This window comes from Peromyscus eremicus, chromosome 17, assembly GCF_949786415.1.
Source record: "Peromyscus eremicus chromosome 17, PerEre_H2_v1, whole genome shotgun sequence".
Lineage (NCBI taxonomy): Eukaryota > Metazoa > Chordata > Mammalia > Rodentia > Cricetidae > Peromyscus > Peromyscus eremicus.
Genome location: NC_081433.1, coordinates 36,078,791 through 36,103,822, shown reverse-complemented (window position 1 = coordinate 36,103,822; position 25,032 = coordinate 36,078,791). Strand labels below are relative to the sequence as shown.

Below are 25,032 nucleotides of genomic sequence, written 5' to 3'. Positions count from 1 at the left end.
TTTGAATTTCTATAACAGAAATAGATAAAATTCTATAAGGAGGGTAAATATTTCACAACAGTCAAGTGTTCTCACCTCAGCAAGACAATTATCACTTTGTTTTAGGCTCATCTGGTGCTAGAGCTTGTCACATAAGACAAAGAGAGTGAGTGCCAATTTTCAACAAAACTCATCAAATTAAATATATTCACGATGTGAATCAAAGCCAGCATAAATGGTAACATATTTTATACTTAACTAGCTATCAAAAAATAAAACAACAACCAAAAAATCTTTTTAATGAGCTGGGAAGATGGTTCCATTAGTAAAGAGCTCACCACACGGGCATGAGGACCTGAGCTGGACCCCAGCCCCGATATAAAAAGCCTGTCATTGGAGGGAAGGTGGAGACAGGAAGAGCCCCACAACTTGCTCACCAGCCAGTCTTAGCCATATCTGGAGGCCCAGGTCCTAGAGAGAGACTCTGTCTCAAAAATAATGTGGATGGCTCCTCAGGAATACTATTTGTGGTTGATCTCTGACCTCCTTACACAGGCCTACACACACACACACACACACACACACACACACACACACACACACTAAATAAACAAACCCCAAGCTTTTCTTTTCCCAAAATGTTGCTCACTTTGTTATTTTCATTTTTTTAGTTTCTTATAAGCCACATATTTTAGTGATGTACATATTAAGCCTAGGAACTTTTTTCCTTCAAAACTTAGGACTTATTTTGTCTTGAACAAAAACAATCATAATTTATAAAAACAGAATGCCAACAATTTAATTTTATGTTAGAAACACTATTAGTTTTCTTCCTCTGAGTCTATGATGGGGAGGTGATATGTTGAATGCTATTTGCTTCTCATTAACATAGGTGTGTTACATTCCTGTGCTGTGGGGCAAGGGCCATTTCCTACTTCAGAAATGAAGCCTTCCTTGAGCAGGCAGGCACCAGCCCCATCAGCAATACTTTACTACCTTGAGACTCTGCCTCAGTAAAGTAGAAGGAGAGAACTGACTTCTGAAACATGTCTTGTCTTCTGTCCTCTACACATATGCCACACATGGGTCCACCTGTGTGTGTCCACACATGTGCCTGTATGTGTGTGTGTGCACATATGCATGCATGTACCCCCTCCCCACCACACACACACACACACACACACACACACACACACAACTATAGTACATAAAATTAAATTTAAAAAGTGAAAAGTCTATATTTGGAAACTATTTGATTCCATGCTCACTGAGCTCTTCAACACCCTCATAGGGCTTTTCCAACATTCTTGGGTGTTTTTAAAATTAAACACCTGAAAATCAATTCAAACAAAACCAAATCACCAGAGTACCGATTGTGACTAAATTTTAAGTCACCAAACTTCTTGGGTTTGCAAATTTGAATGAGTAAGGTACCACTGAGTTGAATGCCTGTCAAGAACAATTAAGAAGTTGGGTTTGGAGCAGCATTTTCAATAGTTAAAAATAACCAAAGTGCAGTGCTTTAAAAATATATGCTCTACCACGCCCCCCCCCCCCCCACTGAACATGTGTATGTGTGCTATAAGGTTGTGCGCATGTGTTCATGTTTGTGGTCACATATGTCTTTGCATGTGAGCATGTGTGTGCAAGTCAGAGGTTTTCATCATGCGTCTTCCTGCATTGCCTTCCACCTTATATATTGAGAAATGGCCTCTTGTTGAACTGGAGACTGGTGAGTCATCTAATGTAGCTAGCCAACTCATGCTAGGTACCGTTTCTCTGCCTCTAGAGCATTGGGATTACAGGCAGGCTGCCTTGCCCACTTATGTATGTACTGGGGATATGAACTCAGTTCCTCACACTTCCTTAATGAGCCATCCCCCTAGGCCCTCAAACACTGTTTTCAAATGTACACCTGCTTCCCTATTGAGTCAGTTCAGCCATTGTCAAAGTTCAGGTGCAAATGAACGTTAGCATGAGGTAGGCATGGATTTTTCCATTCTGTCCTTTCTAATACTAAATTGTCTTTTCATAAGAGTAGAACTTTAAATATTAACTGCATTGAGCTATTAACATACTTCTCTTTGCTGTACTAACAGGTTGTCTCAGCTGGCCTAATCATAACCCTTGCTTCTTGATAGAATAGGCATATTCATGCCTTTTCTGGACTCCTTGTATTTTTGCCTACGTTTTCCTTTTTATGTAATATAAAAGTTAAAACTGGTTATAATTTGTAAATGTTTCCCACAAAAACTAAAATGAATGCTCTGGGTTTCACCAACGCTCTCCTTCAATAAAAGTAACCGGAGGTCTTTGAGGAAATAGCGGTTTTGTGGATCTGTGAATACACCAAATGAATATGGAGCATTTTGTGGTACCAGAGTAAAACCTTAAAATGATAGGAGTATGTCAAAGAGATGTCCACATCATTTGACAAAGCCGAGGCCCAAATTGGAATAATGTGAAAGAAGAAAAAGTAATATATCCATGGATTAACGGAACTGCATGAGTTACTATCTCAATCCTGTGACAAAAGCAACTTACAGGAACAGAAGTGATATAGTCCAACATGGCAGGAGAGACGTAGAGGGAGAAGGAGATGGAGGGTCACATTGCATGCTTAAACAGGAAGCAGAAAGTGATGAATTCTAGGTTTCTCCTTTTTATGTAGTCTGGGGTCCCAGCCCATGGAATAGTGCTGCCACATTTAGGGTGGATTTTCACACTTCATTTAACCTAACCTAGACAGTCTTTCACAAACATGACCAGAAGCTTGTCTGTTTGGTGATTTTTTATCTCACCCATTAATATTCAGATCTCAATATTGAGCATCGCATAACTCAAAGTATAAAACAGATGTCCACTTGTTTATGATGGCATGAATAAATGAGTAGATTTAAATTAGTAGTTTCAAATATTCCTTGTAGAAGAAAGTCAACCTTTGGGAACTAGAGCCTATTTAATAACACAGGCCACAAAGGGTGAGCCTTTGAAGGTTTTATCCCCTCTGGCTCTTTGCTATTTGGTCTGGTCACTATGTGAGCAACAATGGCCAAATGACCCCACCAGGGAGCTGCCTTGCCTTGTCCATGTGATAGACTATAGCCACTGGAACTGTGAGCCAAGTTAAACTTTTCCTCCCAGAAGATGTTTCTATCCTATATTTTATCACCACAATGTGATTAAAAACTTAAACAGTACTTAACTTAAACATAGAAAGGGGATAGAAGGTGCTTTTATAGGAAAAGAAACCTACTGAGTGCTTTCTCAGCCATGTGGTCAAGGACACCATCAGCAGCCCTATGCCCTGCTGATAGCATGTACCCACGTGATCTGATGAGCAGAACCCTTGGTCTGAGGTTGCCCTCTCCCAAGCCAGTGAGTCGAGTTTAATTATGAGAAAAACACATGAGAAGTTTCAACAGGACAGTCTACAAAATACCTGACAGGTATTCCCCAAACTGTCACAGCTCTCAAAAACAAGGAAAGAAACTGTCATAGCAAAGAGGAGCCTAAGGAGAAATGGCTACATGTAATATGATAGTCTGGACAGGATCCCAGGACAGAGGAGGGTCATTGGGTACAAAGAAGGAGAAAGCATGGGCTTTGGTTAAAATAATATCATCATCAATGAGCTTCATTAATTATAGTGGGATACTGTTTAATGTAAGTTGTACTGATAAGCATGGAACATAAGATAACACTTGTATTCATAGTTCTTCTATAAATATAAAGTTGTTCTAAAATGTTTGGTTTAAAAAATATAAATGATGTCTTCATTTATCATGGTATCTTTCCTTGTTCTCCCACTCTGTTCCCATTCCAGCTCAAACCTCTCGCTCCCCTAAGTTCTCATTCCCCTGTCTTTTGCCCTCCATTACTCCCCCACCCCCAGTTTGCTCATGTAGATCTCATCCATTTCTCTATCGCTGGGTGATCCATGCATCCTTCCTAGGGTCCTCCTTACTAGCTAGCCTCCCTGGAACTGTGGGTTGCAGTCTGGTTATCCTTTGCTTTACATCTAGTATCTACTTATGAGTGGGTACATACCATGTTTGTCCTTTTGAGTCTAGGTTACCTCACTCAGGATGATATTTTCTAGTTCCATCCATTTGCCTGCAAACCTCATGATGTCATTGACTCCCCATGGGAGACCTTGCCTTGGAGGAGGTGGGAATCAGGGGTGGGTTGGGGGGAAGCCTGAGGGTGGGAAAAAGGAGGACAGTGGGAATCTGGTTGATATGTAAAATGAATAGAAACTCTCTTAATAAAAAAATAAAAAGTATAAATGGAAATCTTGCTCAGTCTATTTGCATTTTAGTGTGAATCCATCAACAGTAGTTATAAAGCACAAATCTCCTGTAATACCCAAATGCCCATCATCTCCTAGGTCAGAGGTTATGGGCTAATTCTGTAATATGTGTGGATCTTGAAATGCAGAGTTAGCTGTCTGAACCTCTTCTCTCCATTAGCAGCTCAAGAATGGCAATTTATAAGAGAGATCTCTGTTTCTCCTAAACAAAGGCAGAGGAAAATATAAGAGAAGGTCTTAGAAGAAAGAAAAAAATATAATGGGACCTGGGGACTCAGGAGAATTCTCTGTCAAGTTCCTGGGAGAGGGCAGTCTAGTTTCTCCTCCAGTCTGGTCCTTTCTCTCTGTAACCCTAGGTGGTAGACCAGTTGGCCAACACTTCCCAGTGAGTTTAGGGCTGATTCAGAGGTTCATTTCCATCCCTCATTCCATGATTCCTCAGGAGAAAGCCCAGGAATGAGAGTGGCAATGAGAAGGCCCCCTGTACCCTTACAGTAATCCCTGTATTTCAAAAAGGAATGTGCACATCAGTGTAAAAGGCAGAGAGACAGGCAGACTCTAGAATGACTATGGGATGTGGGTATTATAAGGATTAAAGTGGTTTTTAATTCCTCTTCTTTCCCTTTCTCCTCCTGTGATGGTCCTGAAGATCAACCTCAACTCAGGGTAACACACATACTTGGCAGATGCTCTATCATTGATGACTTACATGCTTAGCCCCTGCATTGTTTCCTATTTTCAATATCCGTATTTGGTTTAAATTGATGACTTTTCTGAAGATGAGTGCATTATCTATGCTGTGCAAATAATCCTTTTTGATCTATTGGGAGGAACTCTCTGATCTTGACCTGATCTGAACCACATTATTGTTTTTTGTTTTCTGCTTAAGAAGAAAAATGTATTTTATATCAACTTAGGCTTTTGTAATATATCCTTAGGAAATATATAAGTATGAAATGGCTCATTTATTTCTTGTAGCAAATTAAGCACAAAATGATTTTCAATTCAGAGATATTTGCATTCTTAAATGACAGCTGAAGACATTTGTGAAAAAGCTGTTTAATGATCTAGAGAAACATGCGCACATACATAACCTTGGCATTCATTTTTGGTATGGTATCTTTGCTCTTTTCTTATGAATATTATGGATGACAGACCTGCCTGAAAGATTAAACTCCTGTGCCAGGGTGCATTTAATAGTATTCTTCTTTGTAGGATAATATGGATTGTTTCATGCTGTTTCCTCTAGGACCTGGATTTGAGCAATTTCTTCTCATTTTGCTAATTCAAGACTATTCAAATTCTTATATGCCCATAAATCTCACAGCAAGAATAGTAAAGCCAGGGCTAAACCTACATATATTAGTCCAAGTTTTGCTGTTGTTATCTTATAATGTTTTATGCTTTCTGTAGTGTCAAATCAAACAACAGTGATATAGCAAGATATAAACTTTATCCTCAATAAAAGTACAATTTGTTAAATTTAAAACTGACTTTAAAGTTTCCAAAAAGAAATCTTCTGGAATTTAATTTGATCAGGAGTCTGTATTCATAAACGTCAGTAAGTTTAGTCTAACCAAATCTTTATTGAGGTCACCAATTCATTTCTCTGAAATGTCTTCAGATGGCATCACACACTGTCCAATTAAGAAAATGTCAAGTTGAATCTTAGTTTTCTGGGTGACTTTGCATCTTAGGATGGCCTCAATCATGATGATTTTTCTGAGACTGACCCATCAAAGCTCTACAAGTACGTGACTCTCCCAAAGTGGTCCTATTTTCATTGGGGGATTATTTACTATGTCTGGAATCCTAACGCTTGTTGCTTTTAATGAGAGAAATAATACCAAAAGTATTTTGACATGCAGCCAACAAAATTAATATGACCAACAAAGGAATGTTTTCAGGTCTGGGGCTTGATCACTTTTGTTTCTGAGGTCATAGATTTGTCGCACAAACCCATTTTCCTCTCTCCTCCCTCCACACACATATGTACATAAGCACACACACACCCCGCACCCACACACACCTCCCCCACACAAATGTGCATGCGTATACTCAGACTCACAAATATACACACACTCTCACACCCTCACAGACAGACAGACAGACAGACAGACAGACACACACACACACACACACACACACACACACACACTTTAATAACCAGGTCCCCTTTGACTGTTCACATACACAGCAGCTCTGGGTGGCCACACCTTTCTGAGAAGCTGGCCTCGTGACTACCCCTTTATTCTCAGTTTACGTTACAGGGCAACAGTAGCAAACGTTTCAATACTTGCAATGTTCCCTACCAGTGTATCAACTGAGCAGGCAGGGAAAACATATCTGGGGGAAGTTTATTATTTTTCCACCACTATATTTGACAGCACCTTTGGAAAGGGAACAAAAGGCATACTGTCAGAAGGACAGACCTGGACAAAATGTTACTGTTTGTTCTTCCCAAGCACAGAGGTATATTTAAGCAAAGAAAGACATTCCATAGCTCTCTTGGGACTTCCTTCCTTTAGCTGAATTATACCAGCATGTTCACACCACTGTGATTCAAACTGGGCTGGAATTTAAAATGCAGGCTTCTATTTGCCAGCGCTTAAATACCACAGCTACAGAAGTTCATATTAGACTTCCGCTTGTCCTTAAAATGTCACAGAATATATAGAAAGAACTGTGTCTGCACGTGGAATTACAGTAGAAGTCGTAGAAATAAGAAGTGCCCTTGTGTGGCAACTTCTGTACTTACACAACAAAGCCTCTAAGTCACCAGGAGTCACCTGGCTTCGGATTAGGTTTCCAATCCAGGCTTGCTGACACTCATGAAACTTTTGGCAAACACGGGCTGAGTTTCGAGCAAGTCCAGGTAGAATACTATGTAGCCTATGTGAAACTCGGTGGCCTTGGCTAGGTTTCTCCTTGAGTTTCACATTGGAACAACCCAATGCTTCAAAGTAAAATAAAACAGAGGGGCATGAGGAAGAAGGGGCAAACAGGACACTGAATGGCTCATTAGGATGGGATCACAGTCTCCCATCTCGAATACTTCCTTCCCCCCCCCCCCCCCCCCCCCCCCCCCCGATGTCTTTGATTTTGCATCTGCACTAACGGCCCTGCTGCTGGCTCTGGGAACATATCTGTACCTGGGACTGCTCACCAAGCCTTCCCCCTGCTAAAAGGGACCATCCCTGATCCTCAGAGGTCCTTGGAAGCAGTGAAGCCCTCGCTCAGAGTAGCAGGGGGACTCACAAGTTGACAGTTCACAGAAATAAGACCACTGATGTGTTCTTTATAATGTAGATTCCAAGAGGTCAAGTAGCAAGGCGATGATGCTGACCCTTTTCCAGGCTTTCCTACTATAATCCACATGCTGGAGGGGAGAACTCCATGAGCTTCTACTTGAGGAGGAACATTCCATGCTCCCTCCCAATGCCACCTGAGTCCTGTCTGGTGGCTATTGGCTTCTTTTCTTTACAAGGGTCACAGAACAGACTTCTGTTCTGTAGAGTCACAGTCTGAGACTTCACAGCCTCTTCCTGACTGGATTAGGCTCCTAGCCTCCAACAGAACAGGAACCATATTACCAAGGGTACCCAGAACAGTAGCTCACAGGGAGCTTTGAAAATAGTCAATGCTTTGGGGAAGAAAAGAGCAGGAAGCAATTGCAATGAGGTTTTGAAAGTCAAGACAACATTTTAAAGTGATTAACGATTAGTAAATGTGTTAAGATTTCATCCATTTTAAGAAGGAATTTTTGTTTCGTTAAATTCTTCATCCCACACATCAAAGAAGTTTCACTAAAACTTTTGGCTACTGAAGATTTTATTTTTTAATTTATTTTACTTTACTTTTCTTTTTTTCTTCTGCCTTTTTCTTTTGTCTTATTCTTTTTGTTACTCAAAAGATCACCATGCCATTGAAATACATGTTTTTCTGTTTTTGTTGTTTTTAACCAAAACTCTTTTGGTAAAAAGCATCTTGAAATGCCAAGGATTTCCATGCTCATGTTTTCAAAAGCAACAATTAGGTCTCAAGGCACATGGTAATTTGGGGGAAGCAAGAGACTCCAGTCGGAGTTGACAGAATTGGTTCTGTGAACTGTCCTTGATATTTGGTTTTAGATATCCTGAGCTATGAATCGTTAGAACAGTGGTTCTCATACTGTGGGTCATGACCCCTGGGGGTGTTGAACAACCTTTTCACAGGGGTGTCTTAAGACCATTGTAAAACAGAGATGTTTACATTATGTTTCATAACAGTAGCAAAATTAGTTATGAAGTAGCAATGAACATAATTTTATGATTGGGGTCACCACAACCTGAGGCATTGTATTGAGAACCACTGTATTAGACAGTCAATGTAATGAAGGTGCTTTGCAGGAGAACATTTTTCTTTAAATTGCAGGTTCCTTTAGAAATAAAATCTCAATCATAGCGGCAAAAGACGCTAAGCTAGTAAATTATCTGAAGGAATTGCTATCAAAGCATTGAGCGGGGGAAAAAGCCTTTTTACTGAACATAGTAAATACTCACAATCAAAGTAAATGGTGTGGTTGAGGTTAAAGTCCACAGATCAAAGTACTTCTCAAAATGTCAAGTACAAGTATAAGTGGGGGGGAGGGGAAGCCAGAATACTATCCAAAAAATGTGTACTGTCAAAAAACCTGTCAGAAAATATACCTCCTAAGAGAGTAGCTTAGCTAAACTTCAGCTTGGGGAAGGGGTTCTCAAAATCAGTCACCCCAAAGTGCACTAGACATCTAAAACCCAACAATAACAATAACGACGATGATAATAATCCAGTCCCCCAAACCTCTTTCCATTTCACACCAGCTGTGAATAACATGCTTAAGACAGGAACACACTATAATACAGCCACCTCACTGTCTGTCAAGGGCAGTCGCTAATACACAGTCTCTCCTCAGGTGGGCTGCATCCTGCTTAAAGAATACTTTTAGAAGGTTAAAATAAGAAAGCAGTCTAAACAAGGAAATGATGGTGTCTAGAGGTCCTCTCACCTCTGTGGCAGTCACTCGTAATGAGGACTCTGGGGCAGTGCTCAGCAAGAGGAGTGTCTGTGCGGCAGCCACCCGGGACAGAGGGCTTTAGGCAAAGTTTACAATTACACTTGCAAAAAAACGCACGATGCTGCCACTGCATCCCAGGACACAGGGTCTACCTGGGACTCCCTTGGCTTCCTCCTATGTTCACTAAAAAGGTATTTTAGAGACACTAGTCATGACCACACCAGAAAAGAAGTCATTCCAGAGCAAAAACCTTACCTTGAAGAGGCTGAACTTCACAGTTACTCCAACAGAGTAAGCGCAAGTCAGGAGCCTTTTCCGTGTCGAGATTGTTTATGTAGCCTTTTTTAAAAGGTCTTGACCTCCAGAGGTTTGAGATTAAGTCCAATCCAAGCGTCTGCAGGGAGGAAAAGGGGGACTGGGGGTCAGGAGAGAAGGCAAACGAGAGAGGCAAGGAACTTCAGCTGCTGGGTGGTGCTTCTGGCCTGAGAGCATTTGAGCTATTTTCAGCATTACCAGCAGCTGGACTTGTCTGCAAAGGGATGAAAATGCCTTGCCCGAATCACCACCCCCACCCTGGGGGGGAAAACCAACACGAACCAGGAAACCCACAACAACTTGGTTCATTGTGCAAATATTCATTGAAATTTTGAGGGAAACTGAAAGTGCTATTGAAAACACACACACACACACACACACACACACACACACACACACACACACACACAGATTTGACTGAATCTTAAAGGAACACAGCACCTTGCTCCACCCCTGAGGTTTTCAGAAGGGTTTACCGGATCAGTAGAAAGTAAGACACTACGGCAAGGAGACTTCTGATTACCCTCTTGCTTGCTCACAACGGGTCTTAGGCAACGTTTTAGATCTCTCAGGTAGGAACATCAGCTACCAGGCCACAGGCAAATGGTTTCTTTCTAGCGCACACCTACACGTCCACTTTAACTATGCTATTTTTGAAAGCTACTGAGTTAAGCTGATGACATTTCTTATCTATTGGCTAAGGCTGGGGACCATCCAATGACATGCTGCAGAGAAGCTTCTGCTGCCACAAGCCCAGTGCGGGGGGAAAATAACCATTCACTCTGGGTCACCATGATGGGCAAACTTAGAGAACTTTTATTTTGTTTTCAGAATGAATAGCCACAATCTAGAAGTTGTATTCCTGCATTCGTTCACTTTGTGGCAATTCATTCAATGGATGTGGCAAGCACTTCTCAGCTCACCATAGGCTGGGAACTCTGTGAATACAAAAATGGGCAGATCAACATTGCCTTGGCATCTAAAGATTTATTATACTCAGGCTGTAAGAGTAAAAACAGAGCCAAGGTCTCTTTCTACCCAGACCGAAGGAAAGGACTGTGTGTGCACACTTCTTCCATCAGGCCTTCCCTATGCCACTTGTCCTAGCTACTGTCTATTGCTGTGATAAACACCATGACCAAAAGCAGCCTGGGGAGAGGAAAGGCTTGATTTCATCTTACAGATCATAGTCCTTCATGGAAGGAAGCCAGGGCAGGAACTCAAGGCACATACCTGAAGCCTGGAACTGAAGCAAAGACTACGGACAAATCATCCTCACTGGCTTGCTCAGCCTGCTTTCCTGAGTAACCCAGGACCACCTGTCCAAGGGTGGCCCCACCCACAGTGGGCTGGGCCTTCTCATATCAATCACTGATTAAGAAAATGCCCTACAAGTGTGCCCACAGGCAATCTCTCAACTACGGTCCCCTCTTCCCAGAAGCCCCTAGCTTATATAAAAGAACTAGGCAGCACTTCCACTGGGAATGGAAGGCGGTGGCCCTACCAAGCAAATACTGCAACGTTATTTGAAAAGCCTTGATTCTATGACGATGAATTCCCTCAATCTTTTTTTTTTTTCCCCATGTATCCGGCAACACAGAAACATGTGAAGAGTCAGAAAGCAATGCTTTACTCAAGCGTTACAAGAAGATTCTCCAGCTGTTTTGTGCTTTGTTTTGAGACAAATACAATTCCTTGGTTGCATTAATGACAATGGGGAATGGCTTTTAAAAACATAGGGGGCCAAGCATGGTGGAGAGCGGTGTCATGTGTCATTTCAGTGTGTGTTGTAATGGTGAAATATTTCAGCTGAGTTCACCATATACTAAAATGATGCAGCTATTCTAATTTAAGAAAAACCTGACTTAAATTTGAGGTATGTAATTATAACCTTAAATAAGTTTAGCTTTGATTTTAAAATATTTACCAGTTTTAAAATGCCATTATAGAATACTGCATTTTTCTGTTTGACTAAATAGACTTATTTTACCAAGCATTACTTAACTACTAGTTTAAAATAGATACTTGTTTTACTTCTTGAATGACAATTCTACCAATAAAGATTTGAGATCTATTCCCAGACAAGTTTCTTAAAATTATTTTTATTTCTTTTCTTTTTACAATATTTTATTTACAAAAAGAAACATTTTTTAAATGTGGCTCCTTGAGAAACTATAAGTGTTAATGAAACAAATAAAGATGGATGATCTGAGTACTAAGTCAGCTATGATTTTTCATTCCCGGCTGCCTGCTTCCCACGCTAACCCCACGGGAAGACTCATTGCTTCAGTCTTACCTGCATGGTCATGTTACCTCAAAATCTGCACCCAAAGAGGTTATGGGTCTGGTCCCTGCTTCCACTTAACATCAATCCTGTGGTACCCTGTGTCTCGCCAAAGTCTCTTTTGTTCCCAAAGATCCTGAGCCAGGATCCAAACAGCTCCTTCCAACATATTTGGCATCCCAGAGAGCAAATTAAACTTCAAGCATATTTTAAAACGGTAAAGGGTAGACTATTTTGTCTTTTCCATGTAACCACTGTGACTTTTATCTCAATGGCAATACTAATTACATTCATTCATATTCTCTTTTCTTTTTAATATAAATCAGTTTCGAATAATCCATCAATGACTATAAGTGAACCTCTGCCTTTGTCTGGAGATGTGAGAAACAATAGGTAAAATATCTGGGCAGAAATGTGGGCTCTAAGAAAGAAGGTCGGACCCTGACCTGAGGACCTGATGAAAATCCAAAGTGGGGCCGGTTGCCTCAGTACTAACTGAGCATCTTACATTCTGTGTAAGCACAAAATAGGCTTCCGATGCTGGAATATGAATGAGCGTTCCAAAGGAGATTGGTGAGCACAAAATGGAAGCAAATGTTGAAAGGCCAGTCAGTTGGGCATTTTCTTTTCTCCTCCCAAATGCTTAGCAAGAATCTAGATGGTTCTGAGATCAATGTTGCATTAGAACCATGCCTACTTAGACACAGTTTGCGTAGACCAAACTGTCCTAGAGGGTATTCATACCCCACGGGAGAATCTTGTTAACTCACATAACACCCCAATTAGAACCACTGGTAAGGCAGATATATGATTTGAAAGAGAGAGAAAGAGAGAGAGAGAGAGAGAGAGAGAGAGAGAGAGAGAGAGAGAGAGAGAGAGACTTTTTGTTATTCTTTCCTATACCGCTGTACCACCCTAAATAAACGAATATGCTGGTTTTGAGTTTAATAACCTCATCAGCCTTTCAAATATACTCTTCACTGTTGCAAGTGGCCCCAGAGGGCTTGGTGTTCCAGAGAACTTCATAAAAATAAATCCCCACTGGAAAGAACATCTGGGCTCACATTGGCACCATTCAAGGGTTTCCACTCAGGCTGAAGCTCTATGGCATGGCACCAGTATACCACAGAGGTGGCTCTGGGTCCATCCCCTAGCACAGCAAAACAGACAGACAGAGACAAAGAAGAGACAAACAAGATGACCCCCTACCCCCAGTTTTCACTCGGGGCCTTACTTTTCAGGTGTTTTTTGTTGTTGTTGTTGTTTTGGTTTTTTTGTGGGGGTAAATTTAGAAAACATGTAATGGCTCCAGGCTCCATGGCTAATGTGTGGCTACATTTAGCAATTATTTTTAGATAGCATGATGAGTTTCAAGAATTTTTCTGTGCAACTTTCAATTCATGTAGTTTGGAACTTTTAAAAATTCTTTTCTCAAGAGGACTCAAGACTTCTCAGTCGATGCCTCATCATACCCTATTATTTGAGAGGGTCTGAGGAGGAAGGAAGCAGATGTCATTTTCCCAGGAATATTGTTTTCAAGAGTTCACCCCACCCCCTTTGAAAACTGAGTTGCACTCAGGATACCTGAAGGCTTCTGTAGCCTTCCTCAGCTTAGCAACATTGTCTAATCCAAGAGAACAAGGTTTCATTCTCTCAGGCAAATGCGTTAGTGTTTGAGGCAGCAAGAACATCCAAAACATGGGCACGGATTTCAAGAATGTATTGAAAAGGATGTCAATCAGATTTTCTTACCACAGAGACTATAGAAATCTGATAAAACTGAATTAAAGGAAGGCGTACAAGAGACTGTAAAATACAGCTGAAGTTGGGCACGATGGTTTGCTTCCGCCGCCATCCTCGTCAAAGTGAAGTGTGGGCAAGAAAAACGTTGCTCTTAGTTTCATTGTGCAGTAAGTATCCATCAGCTCATTCTCAGGTCTGCTGTGCCCTGAATAAAAATCAGTGCCTGAAGTTGGGAAACTGAACTCCAAGACAAGGGCCTGATCACTCACAAAGCCCTCCTCTGCACTTGCATTCTGAGCTAAACTGTAAGTCCTTACCAGCACTAGAATCTGTTTCTATTGCGGGGGCGGGTGTCACACACGTTCTAGAATCCAGACTCCAGAGAGTGTCAGAACTGGCTTAGAGTAGAGGATGCCCAGGTATCATCCACTCTGAACTGGCAGGGTGCTGGCTGGTGGGAGAAATCCACGTATCTTTTGAAGTCTCATAAGTTTTATCTGTTGGTTATTCTTAAGTAAGTGTATAGGAGAAACTGAGACTGATTTTTTTCCCACTATATCACACACACACACACACACACACACACACACACACAATACACAGAAAGTCACACATACACACTACACAGAATGCTAGAAAAGTCTTTATAAATCATAAGGGTCAAGTATAAAAACTAGTTTGCCAGTATTCAAAAGTCAGCAGGGCTGGGGGTGCATAAGGGAAGACCTAGAGGACGAGCAAGTTCAATGCCAGCCTGGGCTACATAGCCAGATTCTGTCTTAAAAAAAAAGATTCGTCAAACAAACAGACTCTATTAAGTACATAATAAAATAAAAACTTCTCCCCATATGAATGTAGGTTGGACATAAAAGTATATTGTCCGTGTTATGACTTCCCTAAAGCAAAACCTTCCTGCCTGTTTCTGTGGCCCATTGGCATGCTCATCCACACAGGTACAGATCTACCTTTAGCTCAATGCTCTCTATCAGTCCCTTTATTCTCAGATGGGACAGACAAGGCCCTCGTGCTAGATGCCCAGGACCAAATCACCTCTAGATTTTCACAGTTCCTTTGTCTACTGCAGTATACCTACAAAAAAAACTCTCATGTTCCTGACATCCTTGCACAAAGAAGCCAGGGAGGGCCAGTATTAGCCAGCAAAGTCAACTTCCTACAAATACCAACAATGGTTCTATCACAAAAGGAAACTGCAGAAATGAACTCTTTGGGAGACATGCTAAAAAATGAGTGACCTTAACTCAATTTTACAAAAAATAATGGGGTGGTTGAATATTCCCTTATGTCCTCTGGGCTGAACCATTTTAGACTGGTTTATGGAGGCAGACAGGGAAGGATGTCCAACCTGCCAGTGGTGAGTCCAGACAGCTGTGAGACATCTTAGTTTTAGAAACTAAGTTTGTTCTAAAACTTAGTTTGTTCACATTTTTCCCCAGCAGCCAGTGCCAGTATTTTCTCATCAAGTGATTCTTTCTTTCAAGATTATTTTGCCTAAAGATCCTCCTTGAGTCTATTTCTTTCTTGCTTTTTACAATCAAATCAACATTCCATATTTATTGCACCCATCAATAAACATCCCATGTTTATTATGTTTTAGAACATGCTTGTGGGCCACACTGCTTACTACATGCCGAGGACCCGTTTTCTGCTTCCTTCATTACAAAGGAGTCTGGCGAGCATACCTGGTTAGAAACTTGCTTTCCCATACTTCCTTGTATTCACCCTGGCTAATAAGCTACACAACGTGGAAAACGTCACACACACACAATAACTGCACAAACTCTCCCCAGCAGGCTGCTTTCGGTCCTGTGCCATTTTGCCTTGTACTCCTGTTAGGACTGGGATGACCTGCTCTCTCAGGAAGCCCACATTAAAGGCCAGATAATGGAGGTGAACCCATACTAGACTGCCTTTGCTTGAGCTCCTTGTCTGAAGCAAATCCAGCCTGTCAGAGGCTTTCAGAGCTATGCAGAGTTATCCTGTTTCTTGAAGCTGGACTCAGTAAACACAACCATCTAAGAACAACTTTATTACATCAGGCTGGCTGAAAGATAGCAGGGACCATTAGCCCTGCCATTAAGATACCACGTAAAAATAGATTCAGAAGTGTAACTTCTAGATATCAACACTAGCATTCAAAGCTGCCACTGCATTAGGTTTCAGGCCCACTGGAGTAAAGAATGGCATGGAAAATACACTCAAGATGCCTAAAGCCATAGCGGGTTCAACATTTGATATATTTCTCTCTTTTTTTTTTTTTTTTTCTAAATGCAGTAAAGTGTTCGGCTTTTCTAAACTCTACAGCTAATGGCCAGTGATGCCAAGAGGACTAAGAACACAGCACTAATTGTCAGGAAACCCAGAACAGGAACCCAGTGTTTATCCTGTTCTTGGTGGACATGGCCAGGTCATTGTTCAGAAAACTTTGAACAGGGTCACTTACGTAGCTTACCCAAGCTTTCAAAATCTCAATTGAAAGATGGAATTTTTCCTTGTTACAGAAAAGACAGTTTGAAGACTTATTCCTGGCCGGTAACAACAGTTCCACTTGTGACTTTCTCAGAACTGTGGATGCTGCCACTCATGACTGAAGTACAGCTATCCCGGATGAGAAAGTCTACTGTTTCCCAGAACTCGATACACGTGATGACGTACACAGGAACGATTCTAAGGATTCCTGCTTTTGTTTGTTTGTTTGTTTGTGTTTTCTGATTAAATACCTTAGTTGAAGAATAAAGATAAATGATAACACATTTGATCTGAGAGCAGGGAGTCACAAACATGTTTTGTTTTTCTTTATAATTTTTAAGAACCAAGGAACCTGGCTGCTACTGTAGAATCTGACAGTTGTTTCTGACTATTATAGGAAATTTGATAATATGTGCTTTAGATGTTGTTTTTGGGTTTCTACAGCTATGATGAAACATCATGACCAAAAGCAATTTGAGGAGAAAAGGGCTTATTTAACTTGCATATCCTGAATCACAGTGAATTGAGGGAACTCAAGGCAGGAACTAAAAAACAGGGCAGGAACCTGGAGACAGGAGCTGATACAGAGGCCATGGAGCAGTGCTGCTTACTGGCTTGCTCCCCGTGGCTTACTCAGCCTGCTTTCTTATGGAACCCAGGACCACCAGCCCAGGAATGGCCCCACATACAATGGACTGAGCTGCCCACCCCCATCACTAATTAAGAAAATGCTCTACAGGCTTGCCCATAGCCCCAACTTATGGATGTATTTTCTCAATTGAGTTTTCCTTCATCTCAGGTGACTCTAGCTTGTGCTGAGATGACAGATGTCTTAACAATAAAATAAGAATCATCACGGCATTTTACTCCTTTGATTGCCATACAAGTCCAGTGAGTTGACATGTGAAAAAGCTATTCAGACAGCGTTGGCACACAGTGGGTGCTGCCTAAGCGGTGGTTATTGCTGTGGCTTATCTTTATCACTTTGGTGACACACAGTGCTGTAGTTAAAAGTATGGCCTCTCAGCATAGTTCTGAGTTAAAATTCTCCTTCTGCACTGTTTAAACTCCTTGTTTTGGCACATCGGAGCCCCAATTCCTTCACTTTGGAAATGGGTTACAATCCATGACCTGAGAGCGTTTTATAGGGGACTAAATACACTGTAGAAGAAATCACTCCTGGCACACCGTAATCATTAGACAGTGGATTTTCAAAAGCTACATAGAAAAATGCTTTCCAAATGTAATAATTTGGCTACAAAAATTTAAGCACTTTTAGTTTGCTGATGGGAAAGTGAAATGGATTGAACCCACCTGGATACTGAATTTAATTTCCTCATAATTTATTTCGGACAGCTCACATTCTGCGTTTTGTTTCTTCCTCTTTTAATTTTAAATAAGAGTTCATGGACTTGTCAGGCAACTGAATTAAGAAATTCTCATCTCGACCTCAGTTTTGTCCTGCGGTTGATTGGATAGTCTCTTTAAATCAATGACATTATCATCTCATATGTTAAGTAGAAGGCTGAAGTGGAATGTTATTGGTATCAAAAGGAACGGCTTGGAGAAAGCAGAAGTGAATCTATCATACCCTCTGCAGATTTATAACCCTGGGCATCTTGTTACAAGCACACACTAACCTATGTTGGTTGACTATAATTATAACTAATGATAGCTGAAGTCCAAGATCTGTCTACTAAAGTGGTGATTACCTTGCCCAACGTGAGGAGTGGAGCCTTTTAGAATCAGGCAGTGCTGTGCTCCGGCCTTTGCTTCCCCAGTGGCAAAGCGTGCTATTTCAGGGGAGTTACTTGATAAAATAGAAAACGCAGACAACAGTGTCTACCTGCTGGAGGGTGTTTTGAGAGAATTAAATGAGACTGTGAAAAGTGACTCCAAGTAAGTGTGTTGTAGAAAGAGATTTACTATCATGGTAGCTATTTACTATCACAGCAGCCATTTGATGTTGTCCTAATAGACTGTAAATTCTTTGAAGACAGACCTTGTTTTTGAAAACTCGAATGTAGGACTGGTGAGATGGTTTAGCAGGTCAGCACTTGCTGCCAAGCCTGCCAATCTGAATGCCATCCCTGGTACCTACATGGTGGGAGAAGAGAACTGAGTCCTGTAAGCCCTGTTTGTGTGGGCTGTAAGTATGTTTACCCATCACCCACCACGACCAAATAAATAAATAAATAAATAAATAAATAAATAAATAAAGGCAAAAAACCTTGAATATAGCTAGCTCTTTGTACAGTACCTGGTCACTATAGGTGATGGGTGAATATATGCTCAAATAAAGGACTGACATAAAAGGAAAATTTAAAAAAACAGCAAAAATGAATAAAAGATGACTTAAGTGAAAACAGATATTGGCTAACTGAATAGACACACTAGAAAGGAAATCTAAATAAATGGTAAATAAAAACCATTTTCTGCACAGGACTTAGAGAGGAGAGGTAGTCTGTAAAGGACAGGAAAAGTTTGTCACATTGATGGTCATATTATCTGAGGGTGTTATAAACAACATCTTGAAGTGGAATTGTCATATATCTGTGTGTGTTGTTTTATTATTTTGTAGAAAGATGGTAATTTCCTTAGGACCTTGATTTCTATGAGTACTGTCTGCTTTAATTAAACTCAGAAGCATTTCGTGTGAACCTCACTTCTAATTCCTGTCTACTCCTCTACTCCTATATTCTGTGTCTCCCCTGACAGGGTCTCCACCTTCAGAACTTATGACTTTTTATGGCAAATTCCAAGAAACACACACACACGTATAGATACACTTAGTATGTTGTTCCTAAGTCAGCACCTCACAAATCTGCACATTCTTTAGACTTCCAGGACCAATTCTAACTTTAAGTATCGGTTACTTTTCATATATTCTTGAAATAATGGCTGGAAGAAACATCCAAAACCAACAAGCCATCACATCTTGAAAATTAGAGTATGAAGGATGACTATATAGGAAAACAGTACTGAATGAGAATCTGAGGAACATTGTTCCCATCTGAGACAGAAGGCCACAAACAGCACCAATCGCTTATTTGGGATGGGCTAGTGTTCCCAAAGGTTCCTGTGGATTTGTGCCATGTGTACCAGGGCTGCTCCAGTGCCAACTGCTGCTTTCTTTGCTGGGGAGCAGTCTTGATTGAGACTTGCTGTTCAAACCCTGATGAACTTGCTGGGCACAACAGCCGGTTCATTTAAGTATCCGGTGCTAGCTTTGATGGAGCAACAAAAAGAGGCTTCTATGGAGGAACGAAAAGAGACACCAACAGCAGAGGCGGTGAGAGCTGCAATAATTTGAGACAGGAGGAATAGAACATCTTCTAAAGAGAAAGACAAAATTTGGAGCCATTGAGGTTGAAAATGAGGCACATTTAATGAAGGCATTAAAAGACACTCGAGTAGGGCAAAATGAACTCAGAATCAGTTATCAAAGGAGAAGATGTTATGTAGGATAATTAGAAAAAAAAGTGATTCTTAGAGATAAATTAATTCTGTGAATGTGAGCATTACTTAGTCAAATGCTTCTGGAAACACAAAAGAAACTCGCAGCTGCAATAATTTTATAGCATTCTATTGTGGTTTGTTTATTGGTTAAGTCTAAAAGTTATACCATGTAATGAATCTTACCTGCAAAGACAGATAAGGAGGTCAGAATTCAGGTTGGCCTTGGGCTTGTATATACAGTGCTGGGTAAGAGAAGAGGAAGCAGGCAGTCCAGGACAAATGGTGCCCATCATTTTACTCACCCTGAACTGTAAGCTCTGGCGGCTCGATCGTTCTGTAACATGAACTCCATGTTCGTGTTACTTGATTAGGATCTGCCTACCCACTTGGCCTCTTTAAAAGACTCACACACATTTAAACACACCTTTGAGCCTCCAAACTGGACTTAGGCATCACATTCTATTTAGGGTAGCTACAAAGGTTCTGGAAATTTCAAGTTGTAACGAACACCACGACCTATAAACTTAAGAACATGAGCTAGTGTGTACAGGATTCCAGGGTTACAGGCTGTGGGCTCCAATTATTCTTTCAGGTGTTTGACTTACTGATTCAGACCAGGTCAGGTCAAACTTGTTGTGATGTTTTTTTCTCATCCTTCAGTTAAAATAATAACTAATGTTCTTTCTAATCTTCAAAAATCAGCCTAAGGTCTATTTCTGAGGAATACTTTTATGCCACCCTGAGATAACCAATAGATAGTTTTTTTTATTTAGAGGAAATGAGCTGATTTCCTTCTTCTAACCAGCCCTGTAGAGAACACCCTGTTCTCATTTATCTCACTCATTTTATCCAGATGAACTAATTAGAAAGCTACTCGGAGTTTACAGTTTCCATGAAGGAGTTATTAAAAATAAAGACATAATAACTTCATTATTTATCAACATACAGTTTGTCAAATGAATGATAAAATATTTATAATAATACCTTGCACATTATATAACTACATAGACTACATTATATGTTATTAGTAGTCATATACAATTGAATATAATTAAATTGATTTCATAAGAAATTATGTAAATATAACAAATTATTTCATTTACATTCTCCTCATTTAACTTTTAAAGAGGCAAACTTATATTGTGTCTTCAGAATATATTCACTTGTTGCAACAGAGTCATTTGAAGGAGAAATCATAATGTACCATCCTAGTTATTGATGCAATACTTGATGACATTTTTCTTTTAAGAATTTAAAACTCAAGGCTGGAGAGATGGCTCAGCAGTTAAGAGCACTGACTATTCTTCCAGAGGACCCAGGTCAATTCACAGCACCCACATGGCAGTTCACAGCTGTCTGTAACCCTAGTTCCAGGGGATCTGACACCCTCAGAAACACAGAAGACAGACAGACAGACATGCAGACCAAACGCCAATGCACATAAAATTTGAAAAAAAAAAATGAAAAAGAATTTCAAGTTCATGAAAATGGTCAAGATGAAGGCTTGTTAAGCAGTTTACTAATCTTGCTTCTGGACCATTTTCTCACTGTTTTTCTCAATGTATTTAGAAACTTCTTTTGACTCTGAAGTTTCTTCCCACATAGTAATAACATCAAACTTGAGCTACTCTGAAGTTGGACTGAGTGATTCCCTGACACTGGCTTCATTTGTCATTTGCATTTTGCTGAAAAACAATGTATTTATCATACCACAAAGGGTTATGAATGGCACTTGCTAATCTCTAGGCTAAGAAAGCATCTCTAATTTCACAGCTTCCAAGGAGATATGAGCATTATTCCTGATTACACTTATCTCTACCCACTGTTCTGGTGGTTATATTAGCTTGTCCTAAGAGAAACAAGCGCTGGGATAAAAATGTAAAACCCATGAACAATGAAGGAGGTAGACCAGAAGTCTATTAAGGACAGCGTCTATATTCACAAAGACACATTGCAGTTGAAATGTTCCCAATGCTCTCTCACATTGTGGCTTTCCAAGTAAAATACAGATCTCTGAGCCATTTCATCTGTTGGATGTGTTCTAATAACTTGGCTCAAATTGTTAAGAGCTGTAAAATTCAGGGATTATTGCAAGGTACTCAAGCAGATGGATGTCTCTAAAACTGCAATGGTTTTCACATGAAAAGAGCCAATACAGACTCTTATTTGTGATTTATACAGCCAGTTACACTTATAAATGATCTCTCCACAGAAAAGGAATTTTGGCATTTGAATGTTAGGAATGTTAATATCCTTGTTCATACACCAGTCCCTTGGACTGACAGAAAGTGCCTCTTAGTTCTCAAAGACTCTAAAATATGTTTATCCCTTCACAACTGGTGGGATTCACTTGGGACCCAGCTAAATGAGTGCTCACAGTTGCCTGAAATGAGCAATATCTGTAACCAGGCATTGATTCTGTACCATTGTAATTGCTTCCATCTCCCATGTCCCACACATGGACAGAAGGGAGGACTCAGGTACTCATTATGAATATTTTACAGTGTCTAACTTCTGAAAAATTTGAGTAATCAATTGAAGGCCTTGAATAGAATACAGAAGTAATCCAAGAAAATCACTGTACTTTTAAGAGTATAACATGTTGGTGTTTATTAAAATAACCTTCTTTGTAAGCAACTTTAATGTCTTAGTTACTAATTCTGAAAGCATGCTGTTTTTAGCACGACTTTAAAGCTACATACCTCTACTCAAGTTAGTAAGAGCAGACCTTTACCACATGCTACATGCCACATTTTACTACCCTCCAAAGGCATGTATAAATCTATCACCTACGTAAGAAGAAAATATGGGAAACACATTGGCTAATGCAGTAAACATCTAGCAAAAATATGTTTTGTTTATGCAGATTCATAATTAATCAGCTGACCCAGCTGCTGTGGGGTGGTCTTTCTGCATGCTGTAATTATGTGTTGCTCCCACTGGTTAATAAATAAAGCTTCATTGGCCTATGGCAGGGCAGGATGGAGCCAGGCAGGAAATCCAAGAGAGATACAGAAGAAAGGCAAAGTCAGAGGAGATGCTCTGAGTTGCCTCCAGGAGAAGCTAGATGTGAGAAAACAGGTAATGCCATGAAGCCATGTGGCAAAATATTGATTATTAGGAATGGGTTGAGTTAACTTGTAAGAGCTAACTAGCAAGAAGCCTGAGCCATAGACCAAACAGTTTGTAATTAATATAAGCCTCTGCATGTTTACTTGGGACCAGATGGCTGTGGGACCAGGTGGGACAGAAACTTCCACCTATAGGGAGCCTCAGATACAAAGTGTAACAGACGTACAAATAGACCTTAACAGACTAGAAGCTCCATGGGGACACGGACCTTTGCCTGTTCCCATAGTATGTTATCCTAGTTCATGATGAAACTTAACTCGTGATGATGAAAAATGCGTGAGAGGATGAAGCATGGACACAGCTAGCCATGGCCACGCCTTATGGTGTGAACTGAGCACCAAAGTCTTGTAAAGAACCAGTTCAATTACTGTGCCTTTTTTTCCCCCTGACTTTATTTGATTAGTTTTGGTAATGGGGACCCCAACCAAAGGCTCATGCATGCTAGGCAGATTCTTTTACTGAGCTACATTCCCAGTCCTTTTTCTTCCTGTAAAGGGGCAGGATGAGTTCTCTTCCCCAGTATGTTAGTACATACATGTGCAACAAATCTTATAAAAGTTAGTTTTCAAACTTGCTATTTATAGTACTAGATACCTCCCTGAAAACGTGAAGACAGCAAGATGGTTGTTCTCCCAAGGCACATACTTTCTAGTGCCCCATTTTTCTTCTTTAGATTTATCTCTATGGTCAACAGAGGGAAACTATTTGACACATGCATTGGTGCAAGCCTCTTGATTATTTTTGAACTCCATTTGAACTTATTCAGCTCCAAAGTAGGACTAATCATTCTTAATCCAGGGCAAATCTTCATTGCCAGCCAACACAAGGGGTCTGCTGACATTACACACAGAACGTCAAGTTAGCAGCTATCAGTTTTCCAGTGGTACACATACTCTCTTAAGTTACAGCGGATGCTAATTTTAAAAATAAATGGAACTGATAAAGGATTTACATGCAGACAGCTTGACTCTTTTTTTTTTATTGCATTGTCTTCTAACATCATAATTAGCTATCAAAATGCCAATCAGGGCCTCATATATTTTCTTTGGTTCCTTTAGGTGCATCTCCTTATTTTTAAATTTTTAAAACATGAGCTAGATTTAAAAAGTATGGACAAACAGGCTAGGGATGTAGCTCAGTTGGCAGACTGCTTGCCTAACATGCCACAAGCCCTCGGTTTGATCCCTAACAACCCGTAAAACTGGGTGTGGTGGAGTAGGCCAGTAACGGCAGCACTTGAGGGGAATGAAAAGAGATGAACCAGAGATTCAAGGTTATCCTTGGCTATATAGGGACTGTGTGGCCCAGCCTGGGATGCATGAGACTATGCCTCAGAAACTAAAAACAAAACAAACAAACAAACAAAAAAAGAAAGTAGTGTAGACAAGCAAAAAAAAAGTACCAAGGAAAGAAAAGTAAAAAAAAAAAAGTATAATTTCAGTATATATAAAAAAATGATTATTGACATTTTAGATTTTGATTGCCTATCTCTTCTTATTGGTGCACTATTTGGGGCCTTTGAGGGGGAAAAATCAATATTTGCTTCTAAACAAATATTTTCATAGAACCCACGTGCAAAACAATAGAAATAATGATAAAATGCAAATTGCAAATTTTTCTTTTGGCTGACCTATAGTTCCCACAAATAGTCTTAAAAAACATTGAGAGCACAGGGTTTGGAACGTCAAGGATCCAAGTTTGAGTCCCACTCTCCCCATATGTGTGACCCTGTGCAAGTTGTCAAGCATCTCTGAGGCCATTTCCTCTTACGCAAGCTGAGAACAATCCCTTCATGGAGTGTTTTTGTGAATGGTCAATGAGAGATGTTTGAAGAATTTGCCATGCTGCCAGATGCAGCATCCAATGAATGGCAGCCATCAGGAGCAGCTCTAAGGATACTTAATGTTATTTTACCTCCCTGACTAACTCTGAAGATCACAAAACTCCAGTACGGCAAGAGCTGAAGACTAAGTTTCAGGTTGGCCCAAGAAAAATGGAGTTAAGCAGGTAAATTGGCTACAAAATGAACATAGGCATTGGTAAGCGAGTTCTTTGGGCTTAGAGTCCAGCTTCTGATGTTCAAAAGCAGTGTTCGAGTGCATTCTACCCAACGTTGGTTTTTTTTTTTTGTTTGTTTCCTTATTTTGTGCGTTGTAAGAACAGTGGGCTTTACTAAGAACAATCCAGTTAGGACCAGAAGACACGGAGGTGTGCAACCCCACTCCTGGGTTAGTTTCTTTAAGCTTTACAGTAGACTATAGCAATCTACGAATGAGGTGATCATTG

At 40.4% G+C, this 25,032-nt stretch overlaps 1 protein-coding gene across 12 annotated transcripts in view; it reads right to left on the bottom strand.

The window, feature by feature from the left end:
* Positions 1-25,032, bottom strand: part of Sorbs2 (sorbin and SH3 domain containing 2) — a 194,703-nt gene that overhangs the window by 156,401 nt on the left and 13,270 nt on the right. For all 12 annotated transcript variants that reach the window (XM_059244801.1, XM_059244816.1, XM_059244809.1 and 9 more), the window contains exon 2: positions 9,582-9,720. The gene's annotated coding sequence lies outside the window, so the exon portion shown is untranslated. The remainder of the gene's footprint in view (positions 1-9,581; positions 9,721-25,032) is intronic.